Source organism: Triturus cristatus, chromosome 7, assembly GCF_964204655.1.
Source record: "Triturus cristatus chromosome 7, aTriCri1.1, whole genome shotgun sequence".
Taxonomy (NCBI): Eukaryota; Metazoa; Chordata; class Amphibia; order Caudata; family Salamandridae; genus Triturus; species Triturus cristatus.
This window is the reverse complement of record NC_140590.1, coordinates 933,348,519-933,373,372: the sequence shown is the minus strand read 5'-3', so window position 1 is coordinate 933,373,372 and position 24,854 is coordinate 933,348,519. Positions and strand designations below refer to the sequence as shown.

Sequence of the window (24,854 nt, the reverse complement as noted above, 5' to 3'; positions counted from 1 at the left end):
TGAAGATGCGTCGTTTTCGTCCTCGACTCCTATGGATGCCTGAAGAAAGATGCTGACAGGCAGTCAGGGGAGAGTGTCCGGTGGATCCCAAGCCTGGGATCAAGAAGAGAAGAAACCTGCAAGCAGAAGGGACAGAGTCAAGGTCACTAGCCAGTGACCACGTGGAACCAGGAAGGAACCAGGCGATGTCGTGAAGAGTTGCAGGTGAAGGTGAAGCTTGTCGCTGCAGCCAGGAGGACCAGGAAGCGTCGAGGACGACCAGGAGGCGAGCTGTCCCACGAAGGCTCTTGCTGTCGGCGGCGTCGAAGTTGGACTAGGACTCACCAAGCCTTGGCAAGCGGAACCCACGAAGAATAAAGGACTTGCTTCTGGTGCAGACCAGGAAGGTCTGGGGTGCTTCTTCTTTGCAGAGAAGCGGGAGCCAGTCTGGAGGAGCCAAACCAGCGCAGAAGATTTCAGGGTGCGTCGTCACAGAGGCCACTAGCCAGCGGGCAAGCAACCGGACAGACGCGGCAAGCAGGAAAATGCTGAAGGGCCCCACGCAGGACTCGTGGAGTGTGGGGGGCTGATCTTCGGTGCAGATGGTGCTTGGGGTTGGGGCTTCTCAATCCCCGGTGCACAACTTCGAGGGTACCTCAGAAGCTGCGCTGTAAGTTACTAGCCACTTTTCCCAGGTAGCCGGTCCCACGTCGCTCGTCGCCTCCACGGATCTCAGCTCTGCTGCAGATGTGGATGAGGGTCGGAGAAGTCTGGAAGTCAAGGCTCTGGTCGGGCTCTGCAGTCGGTTCCTCGTAGAACGGTCGCAAAGCAAAGGGTAGTCTCTTGATGGTGCCTGTTTGCACAGGATAGCCACTCCTTGGCTACAAGGGAGATTCTTCAGTCTTCTTCTTTCGTCGAATGTCGAAGGTCCAGAGTTTCTGTTCAGTTTTGCAGGTTCAGGATAATCTAAAGTCTTGAGGCCCAACTCCCACTCTTATACTAATCTGGGGGGCTGGGATACCTGCTAGGTCACGCCTTATGGGTGGGACCTGGGAGGGGGTGGTTACACCCACTTCCCTTTGTCCAGTTTCGCGCCAGAGCTGGGGCTGGAGTGCCCAAGCGCCGGTTTGAACTGGACTATGCAAGGAACACCTTGTGTGCCCCAGGCATGTCTCATTCCTTTCAGCCCACCCTGCCCCAATACACTAAAGGCTGTCTGGGGAGGTGCTAGCACCTCCCCAAGCAGGAAACCTATTATCCAGGCCTCCCTGGCTGGGATCACTCCCAGCAGCAGGAGGTCAGACTTGTGTCTGTGGCAGCAGCATCCATTTTGTGATGCTGAGGCTTTGGTTAGAGATAAACAGCAAAGTAGGATTTTAACATGTCTCTCCCTCTAGAAGGGAGGGATAATATCCTCATCCCCAGAAATGGGATGGGGGTATTATTCCAAAGTGTTAGACACCTTACACGACATGTTTTGATACAGCCAAACCATAGTTACCATAACCGTTTAAGATTATAAGGCACTTTAAGAGTATATGGTAGGCTATATCATAGAACAGCTATAAGGACATGGTTCCGAAAGCTGCAGACAGGCTCAGCTCATGCTAGAGCACCATCTCACATGTTACCAAGCACTCTGCCTCCAGGATTGTTAAGGCCTGCCATAGGAGTGACTGATAGGTACACATGTGTCTATATATAAGGGCAGATATAGGCATACTATATCTAAGCAAGGGGTGATTACACGACCTTGCCCCAGCTGAGTGATCAGCCAGTTGTGTCTGATTGGAAGGCCAGACCAGGGGTGGCATAATACATGCTGCAGCCCCTGGGAGGCCTAGGGTACACCTATGCCCTGGGTACCTAGGGTACACTGTACAGGGTCCAATAAGGTGATCCTTACCAATTGGTTATGTACCTAGGGTACATGGAGTCCATTTTACAGAGAGAGCAGACAGCCTGAGACCCTGAATGGCAGGATCTCAGGCCAACTAAGTCGAAAAACCAGCTAGACACTAGGCAAAAAGTTGGGGGTAACCATAGTCAGATATCCACCTTCCTACAGGCGCCGTAGACTGCGTCGTAGACGATGCCGATGTAGTCGACGGCGGCCTATTCAGGTCCCTCGACGTCGATCGTCGACGCCGCTTCTCCCCAGAGCCCTGGGGAGACGGCGAACAGATGGTGGTCATCCTCCGACGTCGCCCTCGACGGGGAGTGGGAGCGCTTACTGGTCTTCCTGCCCCTGGGGAGCCCCCCAGAGGCCTCAGTATAGGCCTCAGTATGGGCCAAATCAGCCCCTCCAGACCCACCTGGTGCCTTCAGTCTTCTCTCCTCCAGAACTTGAAGCCTGATTTTCATTCTGTCCCTCAGGGTCCTGGCTGAGAACGAGTGGCAGATATCACAGTCTTCAGGCACGTGGGACTGGGGAAGGCAACCTATGCACACCTTGTGTGGATCAGTTTTAGCCTTCTTTCTACCACATTCCGGGCACTTGTCGAACAAGCCAGGCATGTTGACAGTACCAGCTACTAATCACTTGAAAAAGTGCCAAAAATTGACAAAACTCCAATAAACCCTTGAAAAGGGGAGCGCTCAATGCTCCAGGGTCCTGCTAGCAGGAGCCGGAAAAAAAACCTGAAAGTAAATGGGACCTGCTGGGCATTCTGGGATACTGGGGAAAGTTCTGGAAATCTGGAAAGTTTTCTTAAAGGCACAGTATCCTGTTGTAAGCCACATAATGGCAGCCTATGGGGCTTGTCTGTCCATTCCTTCCTCTCTATTATTCCAGAGGCTTTTGCTGGTAGAGGCAGGGTTTTTTCCTATGTGGAGAAAAACTAGACAGGCAGTGCTGTTTGTGGATGTTGGTGGAATTCTAGTTGAAGTACTGGACAGTGTAGCCTGTGGGTATAGGCTGCATTATCTGTCTTTAAATTAAATTCTCTCTTAAAGGTGTATGCAGGTCTGCATGATTTGTCACCTTTTAGAGATTATTTTTTTATTGCTCCGGGGTCCACGCACATGGGCGGGACTATTCACTAGATTATGACTATACACAGAGATCCCCTACTACAGAAGTATCGCTCTTTTCATATCTAACATGTGAAGAGCACATTCTGCTACCGAGTCTGGTTGAGGGAAAAGAAACCAGTTACTTACCTGTAACTACAGTTTTGCAGCGTGAATCGTTCTGGATTCACTACGCTGTGCATTATTTCGCCCTCTAGTGGTTGGTCCGTAATAGTCTTTTTTCTTTCTTTTTTCATAGCCCAGGTGGGCGTCGACATACCACCATTTGGTGTCTTTCGTGAGGCGGACGTGCTTTCTCCAGAAGCTCGCACCTTTGGTCGCCATCTTCAGATTCTTTTTTCGGGTCTGGATCGTTACCGAAGAGTTCCAGAGTTTTGGAAGAGGAATCAAAGAAAAGACAAGAAAATTGAAGAAAATCAAAGTTTCAGCTACACCAGACTTCAGGTCAGGTAACCGGGACGTCGAGGGAGAAGTTTTCGACCAAGATCGACGTTCAATGGAGAAAGCTCTCGCATGGGGCTTCCTGAGCACTGGAATGGACAACACCTTTCAAGTTTTGCACCAATTGCCACTACAAATACGCCCAGAAGGACCAGCATCCAGTCTGCAACCTCTGCCTACCGCTCGACCACAACAGAGAGGACTGCAACGTGTGCTCGGCGTTCACACCCAAGACAATAAGAGCAAGAGAGGCAGAGAAGGGCGAACCACACCATGCAGGGTGAGGGGCCACCTCAGTCGCTCCAAGACTTGGGCCTCTCCAATGGAGAAGGCAACATCGCCGAAGGTCCAGAGGACTGCACGGTTGTCGAGGTCCATAAGACGCAGAAGGAGTTAAGCGAGTTGTCGACCCCTAGACACTCTAGTGACACTCGAAAGGTGTAAGAAAGTGCCATCTTTCTTGCATGGTATGCCCTCACTTTGTTAGGGGCGAGGCGCGCTCCTCGGATGGAATACAATGATCGCCAGCGCTCGGACACCCGACGCTGACCCGGGGGCCTGAGAGGTAATACGGGCATCATGGTACAGCAAGAGGTACCTGCGGGCCACCTAGCAAGCTTTCCCCATACGGGTGATCCCCTATGTTCATTACTGGGAGTTTGTTTTTTTCTTAATCTGTTTTTTCAGGTTTTTGTTGATATTCAAATGAAGGAGATTGTTATAAGGTATTGGTTACAGAGTATTGGGGAGGGGGGGGGTTACAGGTGCCTGGCATATTTGGGAAGCTACAGTGAGAGGGGGCGCTGGGACAGGGGTTATTGATTACTATGGAAAGTATGACATGTAATATTTTTTCTCGAAATGTACCTCTAACTATGCAATCACCAAATTATACATCTTCGCAACATCAGGGTAGGTATAGGCTGAGATGCAGTGATGGCCCTGGAAGATAAGACCCTATTGAAGGTGGTATCTTGGAACGTCAGGGGTCTGGGAAATCCGAAAAAGTGCCGGCAGATTTTGGCGTATCTAGACAGGCAACAGATTAACATAGCTTTGTTGCAAGAGACACATATTGGTCCACAATCCCCAGCCACGTTTGCTAGTAGGTGGGCGAGTTGCAGAGTCTTTTCCTCCTACGCTACAGGAACAGCTATACTAATTAAAAAACAGACACCCTTCGTGATGGTGGGGTCGCTGGAAGATCCCCAGGGGAGGCACGTGATGGTATGGGGGCGGCTGGGCAGAGTCTCGGTCACAATAGCTAACTGTTACGGGCCAAACATAGATACACCGGAATTTTTAATAACATGGGGGAAAATCATGACGGTAGGATCCACTCATATAATATGGGGGAGGTGATTTTAATGTGGATCTAAACCCAGCTATGGATAGATCTAACACTCCTGTGTCTCATTGTAACAACTCCCAAGCGGTATTACAGGGAATAATGGAAGAAGGGGGTCTAATAGACAGCTGGCGCTAAACGCATTACCAGGATACGGAAGGGACCCACTTCACATCATACACAGGGGCATGGGCCCGCATAGACTGTCTTGCTTTCCAGGGGGTTAGGTTCATCAATCCAGAATGTGGTGCACCTTGCCAGAACGTTCTCCGACCATTGTCCTGCGAAGCTTTCGCTCAAACCCCCGGGATATGACAAGCCAAGGCCTACTTGGAGGTTGCAGCCTACTGCTTTGTTAGATACGGTGTTTCAACATGAACTTGGAAAGGAGATAAGGGACTTCTTCCTGAGGAATAAGGGGTCCGTGGACAGCGTGGAGATGATCTGGGAGGTATTTAAAGCTATTGGAGGGTTTTATATCTCCAAAAGTTTTGGTGTGTTGCGAGATATCCAGAGAACGCTCAGGAAGTTGGAACAAGAGCTGAAAGGACTTGAGATACAGTTGAGTCGGGGTGACACAGGTCAGGTGCAACGGGAGTTCAGGGGGAAATGGACAGAGTATGAAGAGACAGCGGCAAGGGAGGTAAAGTTTAACGGACGGTATTGGATGGCCCGCAGGTATGGGGAGGGGGAGAGACCTGGAAGGGCCTTAGCCGAGGTAACCCGCTGCCCTCGCTTTTCTACTCCGATATTAGAAATTATGGGATCAGACGGGACAATGCAGCGAGATACGGCCACTATAATGGACACCTTCACCCCCCCCCCCCCCACCCCCGGGATGAGGAAGGCGATGATTATGTCCCTCTTAAAGCCTGGCAAGGATGCCAGTTCCTGTGACTCCTACAAACCGTTGTCGCTTATAAATTGTGACACGAAAATATTGGCTAAAGTCCTTGCTAATCGGCTTACTCTCTTAACGGATAAGCTTATACTACCAGATCAGGCTGGATTTATTCCTGGGCGAGCCACCACTCAATCTACGCACCCTGTTTTCGCGGCTCGAAACTGTTGCACCTGAGTTCCCGCTGGCTGCAGTCTTCTTAGATGCCACAAAGGCATTTGATTCAGTGGAGTGGGATTACCTTTTTTGGTGTGTTACGGCAAATGGGCTTTCCTCCGTTATTCTTGTCCTGGATCAGCCTATTGTACCAACAATCCGCCAGGGTGGTGATTAATGGTCATATTTCTCCCGAGTTCTCCATCTATCTCAAGGGGCACGTGGCAGGGATGTCCGTTCTACCCACTACTCTTCGCTATAGCGATTGAGCCATTAGCCTCTAGACTGCGTCAACGCCATCAAGACAAGGCGTTTCGCTGTTGCCTACGGCAAGTTCTGATTTCATTATACGCTGATGTGACTTTATATGCTCGGGACCCGCAGCAGAATATCAACCCGTTGCTACGGGAGTTTATAGTGTTTGGAAGATTATCCGGAGTTGCCATCAATTGGGGGAAGTCTCCGGTGTTTCCTGTTACGTCTGCGGTTTCTAGATTTGCACTTGACTTCACGCTTGAATGGTGTGACACGGATTTGCGCTATCTGGGAATACAAGTGACCAGAGACATGTAGCACACCCTACGGCTTAATTATGGCACGGCTCTTACCCGGCTCACCAGTAATATCACACGATGGATCTCCCTGCCTCTCTCGTTTGCTGGTCGGGCATCACTCCTAAAAATGGTCATTCTTCCAGTTTCTTTACCTGTTCTTAAATATTCCCTATAATTTTGGTTCTTTTTATTTTTCAAAACTTTGCGCGCTGAAATAACTAGATTGTTATGGGGAGGAAAACAGCCGAGGCTCCAGTGGTCAGTGCTCATGAGACCATATGCTCAGGGCGGGCTTGATATACCCGATTTCGAGCTCTATTATCTCAGTGCGCAGGCACTTTATGCCTACTATTGGATCAAGCCACCTAAATATATGCCACAGGTGGCTACGGAGGATTGGCTTGCGGATCCAATACCGTTGAATGGTATTATATTAGCTGCAGATAATTCTCTTACTTGGGGATTTTAATTATCATGCGGAGTTGCCATTGGACCCTGATTCGGCCCACTTAATCGGGGCAATGAACACACTAGGATTAACAGAGGGTATTCGGCCCTACCCATTTAGCAGGACATACATTAGATTTGATATTCATAAATTCCCCCAAACAGATTATTGAATCTCCCTACCCGGTACTATGGACGGACCACTCTATTTTTAAATTTAGTGTGACTATAAACATACATAGGAAAATCTGTTTAAATAAAAGCATCTTGATCCGGCCGTGGAGTAAGCTTACAATGGATACTTTCCTAGCACACTTTCAACTTTCAGTACTGGGTCAGGAGGTGGATAAGGTGGATTTCGCCGTCAGTAATTTTGAAGCCTCTATTACAATGGCTCTGGACAAACCCGTTCCTTTTACTAGGGTTCAAGTAAAAAATATAATGCTTCACCCTGGTTCACTGTTGCATTAAAAGTTGACAAACAATTAAGTCGGGCTGCCGAACGTCAGTGGAGGAAAACTAAAACCGAGGAACATCGTAGGAATTATAAGTACCTTCACTCAACTTACATCAACAACATTAAATTAACTAATAAGACCTATCCTGCTCAGCGCATAAATAACAGCACACACCAGTAAGGAATATGCTACTTACCAGTATGCATCTGTTCTTGGCATGTAGAGCTGCAGAGTTGTACACTTAGCATAGATCGCCATCTGGTGTTGGGCCCAGATGTTTGCAGTTTGTTTTTCTTCTTGGACAGTCTTTGGAAGTCACGAGTTTGGTGACTCCTCCTTCGGTCCGTACTGCACATGGGCTTCGGCTCCATCCTCAGATTGTTTTTCGCCAACAGGGAAATGATGGAGCTTAGTAATAACAGTGAGAAACCCATGTGTGTTGTATCTAAATAAGATGTACTGGAACGGATACAGGTAGCCGGGGAGGCGGGTGGGCGTGTACAACTCTGCAGCTCTACATGCCAAGAACAGATTCATACTGGTAAGTAGCATATTCCGTTCGAGGCATATGAGCTGCAGATTGTACACTTAGCATAGATTATATAGCAGTACCCAACCTTAGCGGCGACCACCGGTATCAGTTGCAGTGGTTTGAAAAAGTGTCTTTAGTACAGCCTGGCCCACTCTAGCTTGCTGCTTGGAATGCACATCTACACAGTAATGTTTTGTGAAGGTGTGCGTGCGGTGTAGACCATGTGGCTGCCTTGCAGATGTCATCTAAGGGTATATTCCCTAGAAAAGCCATAGAAGCCCCTAACTTTCTTGTAGAATGGGCTTTAGGAGGAACAGATAATGTTCTTTTTGCCTTTTGATAGCAAATTTGTATGCATTTTACAATCCACCTAGCTATCCCTGATTTAGAAATGGGGTTGCCTTTATGTGGTGGAGGGAAGGAAACGAACAATTGTTTAGTCTTCCTGAAGGGTTGCGTTCTTTGTATGTAGTATAGCAAGGCCCTTTTTACTTTGAGTGTGTGTAAGGCCCTTTCTGCAACAGATTGGGGTTGCGAGAAGAAGACAGGTAATTCCACCGATTGATTGAGATGGAAGGGGGAAATGACCTTGGGCAGGAACTTCGGATTTGTGCGAAGTATGACCTTGCTGTGATGTATTTGTATGAAGGGTTCCTGTATAGTGAACGCTTGTATTTCACCAACCCTTCTAAGGGAAGTGATAGCTACGAGAAAAGCTGTTTTCCAGGTGAGAAACTGTAGCTCGCATTTATGCATTGGTTCGAAGGGCGGACCCATTAGTCGTGTAAGAACTAAATTTAGATTCCATACAGGGGAAGGTGGTGCCCTGGGAGGAATTACTCGTTTAAGGCCTTCCATGAAGGCTTTAATAGCGGGCACACTGAAGAGTGATAAATGCTGTCTGTTTTGTAGATAAGCAGCGATCGCTGCTAGGTGTAGGCGTATGGATGAATATGCCAGGTTACACCTGTGAAGATGGAGCAGATAGCATATGATGTGCTGTATGGATGCATCTAAAGGGTTGATTTATTGTTACGGCAGTAAATTACAAATCTTTTCCACTTTGCGGCATAGCATGCTCTAGTGGTAGGACGTCTGGCTTCCATGATGATGTTCATGCAATCAGGGGGAAGGTTAAGGTATCCGAATTCTAAGATTTCAGGAGCCAGATCGCCAGGTTGAGCTGAGCTGGGTCCGGGTGCCTGATTTCTCCATGGTTCTGGGTTAGGAGGCATGGGGATAGGTGCAGTTTTTGATGTGGTACCACTGACAGTTGTAGTAGCGTGGTGTACCACGGCTGCCTGGCCCACGTCGGAGCTACCAGAATGAGTGTGAGGGAGTGCTGTTGTAGCTTCCTGACCACTAATGGAATTAGTGGGAGAGGTGGAAAGGCGTATGCAAATCTGCCTGACCAGTTCATTCATATCGCATTGCCCTTGGACAATGGGTGTGGGTATCTGGCGGCGAAGCTTGGGCATTTTTTGTTTTCGTGGGTGGCGAAGAGGTCTATCTGAGGATGCCCCCACTTGCGGAAGAATGGCTGAAGAACTTGTGGATGCAGTTCCCATTCGTGTAGTTGTTGCGTTTGTCTGCTGAGCAGATCTGCCATGGTGTTTTGTACGCCTGGAACGTGCTGTGCCAGGAGAAAGATGTTTTGGGGAATTGCCCATCTCCATATGCTCTGGGCTAAGCGGGAGAGCTGGGGAGAGTGTCCCCCCCCCTGTTTTTGGATATAATACATTGCAGTCATGTTGTCTGTGCGAATGAGGACTGCTTTGCCCGAAATCTGTTTTTGGAAGGATTTTAGGGCTAGAAAGATCGCCAAGAGCTCCAGATGGTTGATGTGGAGCGATTTTTGCTGTGGCGTCCATAGACCTTGCATTGTGAGGTGTAGGAGGTGCGCTCCCCAGCCGGAGAGCGATGCGTCCGCTGTTAGAATCACCTGAGGAACCGGGTCCAGGAACGGCCGCCCTTTGGAAAGGTTTGTGGTGTTCCACCACTGCAGAGAGTGATGTGTGCGGCCGTCCACCAACACCAGATCCGTCAGCTGACCCTGGGCCTGGTTCCACTGTTGTGCTAGGCACTCTTGAAGTGGACGCATGTGGAGTCTTGCATGGGGCACTATAAAGATGCAAGACGCCATCATTCCTATGAGCTTCATGAACACTCTTGCTGGAAGAGAGTGTTGGGGAAGGAATGTTTTGCGTAAGGCTTGAATGCTTGTGATTCTGGCTGAGTTTGGATAGGCAATACCTTTGGAGGTGTCTATAGTGGCCCCGAGATATTGCTTTGTGTGAGATGGTATGAGGTGGGCCTTTTGGTAGTTCACCGTGAAGCCTAGCTGGTGGAGCAGTTGGATGGTGCTGTTTGTATGCTGCACGCATTGGTGGTAGGACGCAGCTTTTATCAGCCAGTCGTCTAAGTAAGGGAAGACGTGAATGTGTTGACGTCTGAGGTGTGCTGCTACTACCGCTAGGCATTTGGTAAACACCTGTGGTGCGGTGGTGACCCCGAAGGGGAGAACCGTGAATTGGTAATGTTGCCCGTCCACCACGAACCTGAGGCATTTCCTGTGAGAGGGGTGTATTGGAATGTGAAAGTATGCGTCTTTCAGATCCAAGGTTGTGAGAAAGTCTCCCTGACAGAGGAGCGGGAGGACTTGTTGTAGGGTGACCATGTGGAAATGGTCTGAATGTATGTAGGCATTTAGAGGCCGGAGGTCCAGAATGGGCCTGAGGGTCCAGTCTTTCTTTGGTATTAAGAAATATAGGGAGTAAACCCCTAGATTTTGCTTATTGATGGGGACCTGCTCTATAGCGTGTTTTTGGAGGAGGGAGAGTACCTCCTGTTTGAGCAGTGTGGAATGTTCTTGAGACATTGGACGGTGCCTTGGTGGGATATTGGGTGGGGTAGATGTTAGCTCGAGACAGTACCCTGACCGAATGATTTGGGTCACCCATTTGTCCGATGTTATGGACTCCCATGCGTGGATAAAGTTTTGTAGTCTGCCCCCGACCGGAGTGGAATGGTCTGGGGGGAGCGGAGGGAAGTTATTGTGTGGGCGGGGTGGCAGAACGGGTGGTGTTAGTTTTGCCCCTGCCCTTATTGTTGTTGCCTCTGTAACCACCCCTTTGGTTGCCCTTTGAAAAGGTATTTTGAGGAGGGGACTTGTAGGAGGTAGAGGTGCTATCGGTGGAGAAGCCTCTGCCTGTGCCACGAAAGGAGGAGCGTCGAAAGGAACGTACCTTGGGCCCAAAGAGAGTTTGTTGGTCAAAGGGGTGATTGAGTATGGACGCCTGGACTTCAGGCTTAAACCCTGAGATCCTGAGCCAGGCATGGCGACGAAGCAGGACACTGGTATTTATGGCTCTAGAAGCAGTGTCGGCTGCATCGAGGGCACACTTAATGGAGGTGTTTGTAATTAGTTTACCCTCCTGTATTAGCTCATGAGCCCTACGCTTGTGTTTCTCGGGAAGGTGCTGCATAAGAGCCTCAAGTTCGTCGTAGTGTGCTCGGTCATAGTGCGCAAGTAGCGCTTGTGTGTTTGCAATGCGCCACATGTTTGCAGCTTGAGAGGCGGTGCGTTTGCCAGACGCGTCTAGGAGTTTGGATTCCTTGTCTGGCGGTGGGGCTTCTCCTGAGGACTGGGAGTTAGCCCGCTTTCTAGCTGTAGAGACAACTAGGGAATCTAAGGGAGCAGGGCCCTTAATGTATGCAGGGTCTGTGGGTGCCGCCTTGTACTTTTTCTCTATTCTAGGGTTTAGTACCCTGGCCCTGACAGGGTCTTTGAACACCTCTGCGGCATGCTTGGTGACACCCTTAAGCATGGGTAAAATAGATGTGGATTTGTCCTGTATGTCAAATGTATCCAGTAAGAAGTCGTCTTCCACTGGTTCAGTGTGCATGTCCACCCCATGGTAGTGTGCTGCTCTCTGCACTAAATGATGAAACCCTAAGGAGTCCTCTGGAGGAGACGGCCTGGATGGGTATAGGTCGTCCTGAGGTATATCGGGTACATCAGGGTTATTGTAATCCTCCCATGGGTCTGGGGTCCCCGGTGGAGTGGGATCCATTGGGGTGTCCGCCGGGTAATTGTCCGGGTCCCCGTCATCCGGATCTGGGGACGGGGTCGGAGAGTAATGAGGTAAAGGTGGCGGAGACCTGGGAGGGGGAGGGGGTGGAGGAGGTAGGGGAGGCGGTAGTGGGGAGGGCACTCTGAGGGGAGAAGTAGCAGAGTCCTTCCGTTTGGGCGGTGGAGGAGGAGCCGGAGTATCAAGGCGTCTTTTCTTGATAATTAAAGTCAATAGCCCAGTCTTTGGATCTTTGGACAGAGTCTTTTGTAAAGGGTCTGGTGTAAACAGAGCCAATGGTGCCGAATCGTCCGTCGGCACCGGTGATTTCGGAACCGAGGGCTTCGATGGTTTCTGTGCGCCATGCTTTTTTGGGGCCTCCGGTTTTTTCGGCGTCGAAGGAGTTTTCGGCGCCGGAGCGTCGGTGCCGACAGATTTGTGTTTGTGTTTGGTCGGCACCGAGAGTCCAGGCTTCGGCACCGGTGGCTTCGGAGTCGAGCTGGATATTACTTTCTTCGGTGCCGGATGCTGTATTTCGGCACCGGGCGTCGGCTGGCTCGATGCCGAGCTGCCGTGAGACTTTGGAGGCTTCGACACCGGGCCCGAAGGTGGGGTGATAGAAGCTTTGGTCTTGGTTTTGCCCAGGCCGGCAGGCGAGGGAGTAACCTGAGTCTCTTTGGTTTTGGGCGTGGGGGTGGGAGGGGGCACAGTACTCACGACCCGCTGTGCCGGTGTGATGTCCTCCACGTCGGAGTCGTCGGCCTCGGAAGCGCCGACGACGTCTTCCTCCTGCTGGGTGTGTATTTGCCCCGAAGCTTCGGCGCCGTCTCCGAAGATGTCCGGTGGAGCTGCAGACGATGAGTGCGCCATGGTGCGTCGAGCTTTTCGATCCCGGATGGTTTTCTTCGATCGAAAAGACTTACAGGCGGGGCAATCTCTGGCCTCGTGTTCTGGAGAGAGGCAAAGATTACACACCTGATGGAGGTCGGTGTGGGGAAATTTAGACCCACATTTTGGGCACTTTTTGAACGGAGTCCTTTCCATCGGCCGGGACCGGAGTCGAGGAGGGCCCGAAGGCCGGTGCCGATGTACGGGATGGAGAAAGTGCCGCTTCGAGAAATGAAGAGGATAATGAAGAAACTCGAAGAAACGAGGATTTTCCGTCGAGGCTGGAACCGTAGAAGTTCGAAGCCGGAGCACGAAGTATCACATCCGAGCCCGATGGCGGAAAAAAACAATCTGAGGATGGAGCCGAAGCCCATGCGCAGTACGGACCGAAGGAGGAGTCACCAAACTCGTGACTTCCAAAGACTGTCCAAGAAGAAAAACAAACTGCAAACATCCGGGCCCAACACCAGATGGCGATCTATGCTAAGTGTACAATCTGCAGCTCATATGCCTCGAACAGAACTTTTTAAAATACTGAAGGAATTTACCGCCCCCCAGGTCGAACAATCCTCCTTTTCACCTACGCAGGAGTGGGTCGAATGTTTCCTCGTTTGATAATAAAATCAAAATATGCGCCTCATTTCCTCATCAGGTTGATGACCATAGTTATCATACCACTAATGTGATTAAGGGCCCCCTTATTAACTGAGTTTGAACCTATAACTGTCATTGAAGTAACGGATAGTCTAAGTAGGATTAAATCCGGCTCCCGAGCCGATTCTTTTACTCCCCGTTCCTGAGCTAAAATTTTACCACTGTTTGCTAATGCCTTAACTACCATTTTTAACATGTAATTGAATCAGGCCAAGGTTCCAAAGAGATGGAAACATGCTCAGGTCAAGCCTATTCTTAAGAACCCTTTGGCTGACCCCAGTGCACCAGTAAACTACCGTCCCATTTCATTGCTCCCTTATTTTGGGAAGGTACTGGAGCACTTAGTTAATAAACATTTTACTGCCCATCTTGAGATCCATGGCCTTCTTGATCCCTCCCAATCAGGCTTCTGTGCAGCTCATAGTACGGATAAATCCGGCTCCCGAGCCGATCCTTTTACTCCCCCGTTCCTGAGCTAAAATTTTACCACTGTTTGCTAATGCCTTAACTACCATTTTTAACATGTAATTGAATCAGGCCAAGGTTCCAAAGAGATGGAAACGTGCTCAGGTCAAGCCTATTCTTAAGAACCCTTTGGCTGACCCCAGTGCACCAGTAAACTACCGTCCCATTTCATTGCTCCCTTATTTTGGGACGGTACTGGAGCACTTAGTTAATAAACATTTTACTGCCCATCTTGAGATCCATGGCCTTCTTGATCCCTCCCAATCAGGCTTCTGTGCAGCTCATAGTACGGAGACCGCAGTTGGAGGTAGTGGATAACATCAGGTTTGCCTTGGATAAACGAGAATCTGCAGTTTTGGTTCTCCTGGACATGTCTGCGGCTTTCAACACCATCCCCCACAGAACTCTGAAACATCGACTGTGGGAGGTGGGTGTCAGAGGGAAGGCCTTGGACTGGTTTGAGAGCTACCTGGCTGACAGATTCACTACAGTTTGTGTGGATGAAATGGTCTCCCGTACTTACCGAGTAACAATTGGGGATCCGCAGGGATCCATTCTCAGTCCCATGCTGTTCAATGTATACTTAACACCCTTAGCGGGTATCAGATCATACGGTTTTGAGACTGTCGTATGCTGATGATACCCAGCTGCTCGTTACTTGGGACTCTGACCAGGATGATGATCAATCCCATTTTAAGAGCTGTATGGTCCGGATTAACAACTGGATGAGCTTAAACAAGTTACCGTTGAATGGAAGTAAGTCTGAGGTCATCCTTTTTGGAGAAGCTGAGCAGTTCTGGACTTAGGACTGGTGGCCCACCGAGTTGGGCACGTGTCCCTCGCCCAAGCTAGCAGTGCGCAACTTGGGTATTACCATATCAACTCCCTGTCCATGAATGTTCTTTTTAATCAGGTGCTCGGAGTTTGTTTTGGGATTATGCGTAAACTTCGAAAGATCTTTAAATGGTTACCCATTGAAGCAAGGAAACCGCTGGTCCAGGGACTTTATTAGTCGCCTTGCTTATGGTAACGCCCTGTTTACCGCACTTAATTAAGATCTACTTTCCAAACTTCAAATCCTTCAAAATACGGCTGCCAGACTTGTTCTTAACCTCCCCTCCCGTACTCCATCGGTTCCGACTCTTAAAACTTTGCATTGGCTCTCGGTTCGCCAAAGAGGATGTTTTAAACTCCTAAGCATCACACACAAGATAATGTATGGTACTGGTCTTCATTAATTGGCAAAAAAACTTCAATGGTATGTACCAGGACGTTCCCTACGGTCAAGCACAAAATTCCTCCTTGCTCAACCATGCATTAGAACGGTCCATAACAGTGGCCGATCCTTCTCGTACTTAGCTCCCTTGCTCTGAAACAAACTTCCATCGGAACTGTTATCTATAACAGACCATTCATACTTCCGTAAAAGGTTGAAGACCTGGCTTTTTCGCAATAAAGTTCTGTATTGGGTACTTTGGTCACTGTCTGTCTTTGGCTTCTAGCGCCTTGAGACGTTTTGGTGATTTGTGCGCTCTATAAAAACGTTTGACATTTGACATATATGGTCCAATCAGACCTCGGGCGACTCAGCCTACCACGGTCACATGTACGGTTGACGCCTGGAACCGTGTTTCGGGCCAGCTTAATTCTTTTTATATGCTCCGCAGCTTCCCTTATCATATCACCCAGACATGCCACTACTACAAGAACGGGGCTTTCATGCGTTGTGTCAACGCATTCATGTTGTCACCTGGGGGGACCTCTTTCATGAAGGGTCATTTCGTTTATCGGACCACCTCTTTCAGGGTATACAAGCTTCACCTCTAGATGTTTTCCTGTATGTACGCTTGCGACAGGGGCTTCGAGCGATCCTCCCTGACTTCCCGAAGGAACCCACAAAACTAGCCCTGTTACATCAGATGTTAAACCCCACAGATGGAAAGCACTTAGTATCAGGACTATCGATGCATACGTGCGCAACTAATAGAGGTTAGTAGTCCAGCTCACAGACAATGGAATAGGGACTTGGGGTGGGAGTTAACTGATGAATAATGGACATATTGTTGCCTTCAAACTTCGCAAATCTCTGCTAGTTGTAGATAACGGGTTCTCCACTACAAATTCCTTCATCGTCTGTATTACACACCTGTCAAAAAATGGATTTAAATTACCTGACAATGATAGCTGTGAGAGATGTGGGAGACCGGGAGCGGGATTCCTACATTTAGCATGGGACTGCCCAAAAGTACAGGAGTTTTGGGAACAAATATTTGGGGCGCTCGAGGCAATGATTAATGGCCATGATCCCTAGAAAAGCCATAGAAGCCCCTATCTTTCTTGTAGAGTGGGCTTTAGGTGGAACAGATAATGTTCTTTTTGCTTTGTGATAGCAAATCTGTATGCACTTTACAATCCACCTAGCTATCCCTGATTTAGAGATGGGGTTACCTTTATGCGGTGGAGGGAAGGAGACAAACAATTGTTTGGTCTTTCTGAAAGGTTGCGTTCTTTGCATGTAGTACAGTAAAGCCCTCAACATCAAGTGTATGTAGAGCCCTTTCCGCAACAGATTGAGGTTGCGAGAAAAAGACCGGTAATTCCACCGATTGATTAAGATGGAAGGGGGAAATGACCTTGGGCAGAAATTTTGGATTTGTACGAAGTATCACCTTGCTGTGATGTATCTGTAAAAAGGGTTCTTGTATAGTGAACGCTTGTATTTCACTAACCCTTCTAAGGGAAGTGATAGCTACGAGGAAAGCTGTTTTCCAAGTGAGGAACTGTAGCTCACATTTATGCATTGGTTCGAAGGGCGGACCCATTAGCCTTGTAAGAACTACATTTAGATTCCATACAGGGGAATTACTCGTTTAAGGCCTTCCATAAAGGCTTTAATAGCGGGCACTCTGAACAGTGATAAATGCTGTCTGTTTTGCAGGTAAGCAGCAATCGCTGCTAGGTGTAGGCGTATGGATGAATATGCCAGGTTACACCTTTGAAGATGGAGTAGATAGCATATGATGTGCTGTATGGATGCATCTAAAGGGTTGATTGTATTGTTATGGCAGTAAACAACAAATCTTTTCCACTTTGCGGCATAGCATGCTCGAGTGGTAGGACGTCTGGCTTCCTTGATAATGTTCATGCAATCAGGGGGGAAGGTTAAGATACCCAAATTCTAAGATTTCAGGAGCCAGATCGCAAGGTTGAGCTGAGCTGGGTCCGGGTGCCTGATTTCTCCATGGTTCTGAGTTAGGAGGCATGGGGACAGGTGTAGTTTGATGTGGTACCACCGATAGCTGTAATAGTGTGGTGTACCACGGCTGTCTGGCCCATGTTGGGGCTACCAGAATGAGTGTGAGGGAGTGCTGTTGTAGCTTCTTGACCACTAATGGAATTAGCGGGAGAGGTGGAAAGGCGTATGCAAATTTGCCTGACCAGTTCATCCATATCGCATTGCCTTTGGACAATGGGTGTGGGTATCTGGCGGCGAAGCTTGGGCATTTTTTGTTTTCGTGGGTGGCGAAGAGGTCTATCTGAGGATGCCCCCACTTGCGGAAGAATGGTCGAAGAACTTGTGGATGCAGTTCCCATTCGTGTATCTGTTGCGTTTGTCTGCAGAGCAGATCTGCCATGGTGTTTTGTATGGCTGGGACGTGTTGTGCCAGGAGAAAGATTTTTTGTGGAATTGCCCATCTCCATATGCTCTGGGCTAAGCGGGAGAGCTGGGGAGAGTGTGTCCCCCCCCCTGTTTTTGAATATAATACATTGCAGTCATGTTGTCTGTGCGAATGAGAACTGCTTTGGCTGAAATTTGTTTCTGAAAGGATTTTAGGGCTAGAAAGATCGCCAAGAGCTCCAGATGGTTGATGTGGAGCGACTTTTGCTGTGGCGTCCATAGACCTTGCATTGTAAGGTGTAGGAGGTGCGCTCCCCAGCCGGAGAGCGATGCGTCCGCTGTTAGAATCACCTGAGGAACCGGGTCCAGGAACGGCCGCCCTTTGGAAAGGTTTGTGGTGTTCCACCACTGCAGAGAGTGATGGGTGCTGCCGTCCACCAACACCAGATCCGTCAGCTGTCCCTGGGCCTGGTTCCACTGCCGTGCTAGGCACGCTTGGAGTGGACGCCTGTGGAGTCTTGCATGGGGCACTATGAAGATGCAAGATGCAATCATCCCTATTAGCTTCATGAACACTCTTGCTGGGAGAGAGTGCTGAGCAATGAATGTTTGGCGCAAGGCTTGTATGCTTGCGATTCTGGCTGAATTGGGATAGGCTATACCCTTGGAGGTGTCTATAGTGGCCCCGAGATATTGCTTTGTGTGAGATGGTATGAGGTGGGACTTTTGGTAGTTCACCGTGAAGCCTAGCTGGTGGAGCAGTTGGATGGTGCTGATTGTATGTTGCACACATTGGTTGTAGGACGCGGCTTTTATCAGCCAGTCGTCTAAGTAAGGGAAGACGTGAATGTGTTGGCGTCTGAGGTGTGCTGCTACTACCGCTAGGCATTTGGTAAACACCGGTGGTGCGGTTGTGACCCCGAAGGGGAGAATCTTGAATTGGTAATGCTGACCGTCCACCACAAACCTGAGGTACTTCCTGTGAGAAGGGTGTATTGGAATATGAAAGTATGAGTCTTTCGAGTCCAATGTAGTGAGAAAGTCTCCCTGACAGAGGAGTGGGAGAACTTGTTGGAGGGTGACCATGTGGAAATGGTCCGAATGTATGTATGCATTTAGAGGCCGGAGGTCTAGAATGGGCCGCAGGGTCCCGTCTTTCTTTGGTATTCGAAAGTACAGAGAGTAGACCCCTAAATTTTGCTGATTGACGGGGACTTGCTCTATAGCGTGTTTTTGGAGGAGGGAGATCACCTCCTGTTTGAGCAGTGTGGAATGTTCCTGTGACATTGTACGGTGCCTTGGTGGAATATTGGGTGGGGTAGATGTTAGTTCGAGACAGTACCCTGACCGAATAATTTGGGTCACCCATTTGTCCGATGTTATGGACTCCCAGGTGTGAATAAAGTTTTGTAGTCTGCCCCCGACCGGAGTGGGATCGTCTGGGGGGAGCGAGGGGAAGTCATTGTGTGGGCGGTGTGGCAGAACAGGTGGTGTTGGTTTTGCCCCTGCCCTTATTATTGTTGCCCCTGTATCCACCTCTTTGGTATCCCTTTGAGAAGGTAGTTTGAGGAGGGGACTTGTAGGAGGTAGAGGCACTATCAGTGGAGTAACCTCTGCCTGTGCTACGAAAGGACGAACGCCGAAAGGAGCGTCTAGGGGTTTGGGATTGTAATGCCCCCATAGACTTTGCTGTGTCCGTGTCCTTTTTCATTTTTTCTAATGCTTGGTCTACCTTTGGCCCAAATAGGTGTTGTTGGTCAAAGGGGTGATTTAGTATGGATGCCTGGACTTCTGGCTTAAACCCAGAGATCCTGAGCCAGGCATGACGGCGAAGCACAACACTAGTATTTATAGCTCTAGAAGCAGTGTCCGCTGCGTCGAGGGCACATTTAATGGAGGTGTTAGTAATGAGCTTACCCTCCTGTATTAGTTCATTGAGCTCTACGTTTGTGTTTCTCTGGGAGGTGTTGCATAAGAGCCTCTAGCTTATCGTAGTGTGCTCTGTCGTAACGCGCAAGCAGCGCCTGTGTATTCGCAATACGCCAAATGTTTGCGGCTTGCGATGCAGTGCGTTTACCAGACGCATCTAAGAGTTTTGAATCCTTATCTGGCGGTGGAGCCTCACCTGATGACTGGGAGTTGGACCGCTTTCTAGCTGTGGACACAACTAGTGAATCTAAAGGAGCAGGTCCTTTAATGTATGCAGGATCTGTGGGGGCTGCTTTGTACTTTTTTTTCTATTCTGGGGTTTAAGACCCTGGCCCTGACTGGGTCCTTGAACACCTCTGCTGCATGTTTGGTAACACCCTTAAGCATGAGCAAGATGGCTGTAGCTTTATCCTGAATATCAAACGTATCCAGTAAGAAATCTTCCTCAACTGGTTCGCTATGTAGTTCTACCCCATGATAGTGTGCTGCTCGCTGCACTAAGTGGTGAAACCCTAGCGAGTCCTCCGGGGGAGATGGCCTGGATGGATAGATGTCAACCTGAGGGACATCTGGTATGTCAGGGTTTTGGTAATCCTCCCACGGGTCTGGGGTCCCTGGGGGTGTGGGGTCCAACGGGGCGTCCACTGGATCATAATCTGGATCCCCGTAATCAGGTTCTGGAGACGGGGTTGGGGAGTGATGAGATAAGGGTGGTGGAGACCTGGGAGGGAGAGGAGGTGGTAGAGGTGGAGGAGATGTAAGAGGTGGTGGGGAGGGCACTCTGAAAGGAGATGTGGCAGAGTCCTTCCGTTTTGGCGGTGGAGGAGGAGCTGGTTTGTCAAGACGTCTTTTCTTGATAGACAAGATAAAGAGCCCAGTCTTTGGATCCTTTGTTAAGGTTTTTTTAGAAGGATCAGGTGTAAATAGTTCCGCTGGCACCGAATCGTCTGCTGGCGCCGATGTTTTCGGAGCCGAGGACTTGGGTGGTTTCTCTGCGCCATGCTTTTTTGGAACCTCCGTTTTTTTCGGTGTCGAGGTAGGCTTAGGCGCGGGAGCGTCGGTGCAGAGGGATTTATGCTTGTGTTTTGTCGGCACCGAGAGTCCAGGCTTCGGCACCGGTGGCTTCGGAGCCGAACTGGGTGTCACTTTCTTCGGTGCCGAACGGTGTTTGTCGGCACCAGGAGTAGGCTGGCTCGAGCCGCGGTGAGACTTGTGATGCTTCGACACCGGGCCCGAAGGTGGGGTGATAGAAGCTGTATGTTTGGTTTTCCCTAGGCCCGGAGGCGAAGGTGTAACCGGAGTCTCTTTCGATATGGGCGCGGGGGTGGGAGGGGGTAGAGTACTCCCGACCCTCTGCGCCGGTGTGATGTCCTCCAGGTCGGAGTAGTCGGCCTCGGAAGCGCTGACGAGATCTTCCTCCTGCTCGGCGTGTTGTTGCCCCGAAGCTCCGGTGTCGTCTCCGAAGATGTCCGGTGGAGCCAAGGTCGACGAGTGCGCCATGGTGCGTCAAGCAAATCGATCCCGGATAGTCTTTTTCGATCGAAAAGACTTGCAGGCGGGGCAGTCTCGGGCCTCGTGTTCGGGAGAGAGGCAAAGGTTACACACCTGATGGAGGTCGGTGTGGGGAAATTTAGACCCACATTTTGGGCACTTTTTGAACGGAGTCCTTTCTATCGGCCGGGACCGGAGTCGAGGAGGGCCCGAAGGCCGGTGCCGATGTGTGGAATCGAGAAAGTGCCTCTAAGAGAGATGAAGAAGATGATTGATGAAGAATCTCGATGGATGAGGATTTTCCGTCGAGGCTGGAACTGGAAAAGTTCGAAGCCGGAGCACGAAGTATCACATCCGAGCCCGATGGCGGAAAAAAACAATCTGAGGATGGAGCCGAAGGCCATGCGCAGTACGGACCGAAGGAGGAGTCACCGAACTCGTGACTTCCAAAGACTGTCCAAGAAGAAAGACAAACTGCAAACATCCGGGCCCAACACCAGATGGCGATCTATGCAAAAGTGTACAATCTGCAGCTCATATGCCTCGAACATGTAAATTACCGTGAGGTGATCGTAAGCTGTCATGTTGTGCTCCATGTGAAAACTACTAAATAAAAGGTTTTTAATTTTTTTTTTTAAAAAACATTCATTTGGTTGGCAATAAACATCTTTTACTCTGCACCAAGATGCAGCATACTCAAGCCCCGCCTTCACTTGCACACTTGGATAACTCACTTTCGCCTTTCAATTTAGCTCATGATTTTCTATACTGTGCTCGCTTTCTGATTTGGTACTGGCATTATAGAATAGGAGCTAGCAGCAGTGGTGCGCAAGTTGCCATCAGTTTTGGGTCAGGTTTCATTTCGAGAACTTGCCGCTTTCATTAGGTGTGTCTCCTCCACCCCACCTCCACAAGAGTGCACTTTCATTTTCTCTAAAACACAAAGGAACAGAAACTAAATCAATTACAGTGACATCTTACTTTTCAGCGGAATCGTCAGCACCGCCTGAGCAGGCCTTGGCCACCAAGCCTACCCTGGAAGGCAACAAGCAGCTGCGACAGTAGTTCAAGCTCCTTAAAGACCACTCATCTTAGGGAGGAAGGGAACGATCCTCGTGGGGTTTCAGTAAATAGCTACATTGTGATGCTTAACCATTTGTTGACCGGATGATCATACTTCTGGTTAAACAAAACAGAATAATGATAGCAATCAGCATTTTACCCTAACTGTTGTGGAGAAAACCCAAACATCTACAGCAAGTAGGCACAGCGCAACTCTACAGAGTGCATCTTCTCGCTCCCCCACCTCAGAAATCTGCAAGCACTTCTCCTTTCATTCCTTTTTGTTTTTTGCATTATGTAGCGCGAATGAAGGTATCAAAGCAATTTACATAAGTACTAGTTCCATTACAGAAATCTGTCCGGTGGGTGATAATGTGCTACATGGCTAAACACTTATAAGGTCCCAAAGGCGGGACCTATTGGCTATGCCAATGCTGGTTTTAAAATGGAGGATAATGATTGCCATTGCCCATAAAGGTGGGAAACCACATGAGCACGCTGTATTAAAAATATCAGTTAAAATCTTGGCTCAGACCTTGGGATCAGCCTTGTAAAGATCTGCTGGTACCCGATCGGGGCTGGACGCCTTACCCCCAGATGTAGAGCCAATTGCCTGGACCTCATCTATACTTAAGTGAAACAGGAACACTAGGTGGCCCACCGTCCATATGAGCTCCTTTAAGCAAGAGAGACTGGGCTTCTTGTTTGAGCAGGTGCAAATGTTCTGGTGACAATTTTTGAGAACGAGGTGGAATGTTTTGAGGATTAGTGGCAAGCTCTAGGCAATAACCAGGATTGAAAATTTCTAGCACACATTGGTCTGCCAAATGAGGAATCCCCAGTAGTTTGTGAATTAGCCAGTTTACGGGCATTAGAGACAACAAGGGAGTCTAGAGTTAACTACCCCTTAATCAGGGTTATACTTTATCTATTCTGGGAGTCAGAATACGAGCACAAACCAGGTCCCTGAAGATGGCATCGGCATGTCTTTTGATCATAGAGTCTGACTAGACCCGTGTGTACTACTTTAAGTTTCAAACAAGAAATCTTCTAGGGATTAATTGTGTAGCTATACCCCGTGGTATTGTGCAGCTCTAGCAAGCAGTTCTAAATAACCTACATTGTCCTCAGGAGGAGAAGGCTTAGCAGGGTAACGGTCTGGGCCTTTACATGCAAGTGGATCAATAATGTAGTCTTTCAAAGGATCTACAGGTACTTGAATATCTCCATCTACATCATCAGGCTGTGAGGGTGGAGAGCTCTGTGGTGAGACAGGTAATGGTTCTGATGTTGGAGAAGGTGGTGTAGGGGAACGTGGTGGAAGAGGAGGAGGAGGAGAGGGGTTAGTACAGATCTTCTTTAAAGGAATCTTATATTGTATGTCCTCTGACTCAGGTTCGCGTTTGAGAGGCAGTTCGATAAGAAGATGTCCTGTATCAGGATTCATGTAAAGTTCCTTTTGTTTAGGATCTGATTTGGGAGACGGGAAGTCAAGAATCAGATCCTGCAGCTTCGAAGGAGCAACATTCGGTTTCGGAACAGACGACTTCGGTGCCGGGCTAGAATGACCTTTCTATGCGGATGGTTTAGTCTCCAAAGCAGTTTTCAATTTCGTCGTCTAGGATTTCAGCTCTGAAGCAGTCTTTGAGCTCGAACGTTTCAGCTCAGTGGCGGAATTTTGCTGACTCAATCCCGAGCCGAAAGGCTTGACTATGTTTCGGTGCCGAGCCGGGAAGCGGGGCATCAGAAGTATCTCAGTGACTACCTTGGCCCGCAGGTGGAACCGCAGCCTTATGCTTAGTTTGAGTTGGATTTTGGGGCAAGGGGTATTCGGTACTCACTGGACCTTGACACTGCGGTATGTCCTCTGCCATTTCAGAGTCAGCCATTTCAGAGTCAGATTCCGGCACAGATAAGGGCTGCTCTTCCTATTACTCTTTGGCCCCTTGTGCATCGAATGCTTCCTGCTTGGATCCTTCACTGAAGATATATGGTGTGTATGTCGAGCCCAACAATTGCGGAGATTTTCTTGGATAGGAACTATCTGCATGCATCACAGTCCTGTTCGTTGTGCTCCGGTGAGAAACACAAGTTGCACACATTGTGCGAGTCTGTGTGTGGATATTTTGCATGGCACTGAGAACAGAATTTAAATGGAGTCGGAACCCTTTCACTACGAGGTGGACTGACGGCCTTCCACAAGTCTTCCGATCGAAATTGAAATTTTCCTCGAGCAACACAATACGCGGAGAAGTGGGATACGCGTACGAAACAATACCAACGCGGGTAGAGTGAATTCCACACTGAGGGGAACCCGAAGGACGGTTTCGAACAGGAGCACAGCTATACACATCCAAACCCGATGGCTGATAAAAAAAAACAATCCAACAATGGAGTTGATGCCCATGCGCACTATCACCAAAAGGAGTAACCACCTCACCACGTGACTGGAAAGCCTCCTTGAAAGAAAAACAACTTGCGAACATTCGGACCCAACACTAGATGGCAGGAGAATGCAAAGCATGTGATCTACAGCTCACATGCCTCAAACATTATATTTTCTTTGCCCATACATATTTAAGTAGGCTATGGGGTGATTTGGTTATTTTAGTCTGCGAGTTCCCTTTTAACATGCTTGTTATCAATAACTAGCTCTTAGTTTACATAACCAGAGACTAACCATAGTTTGTTATGTAATGGGCCAAACCTTCATGCTTTGTGTAGATATGGTTAAAGGGTTTCTGGGTGCTTGGTTGTTTTATGTATGTATTTTTTGTTTGATGCCTGCTTTTGGTAGCAACCATAAGCTATGTGCATGCTGCTGACT

The 24,854-nt window shown here is 49.0% G+C and overlaps 1 protein-coding gene across 4 annotated transcripts in view; it reads right to left on the bottom strand.

Annotated features, from left to right (window-relative positions):
* The window catches only part of MATR3 (matrin 3), a 225,390-nt gene that overhangs the window by 8,480 nt on the left and 192,056 nt on the right, over positions 1-24,854 (bottom strand). The gene's annotated exons all lie outside the window — the stretch shown is intronic.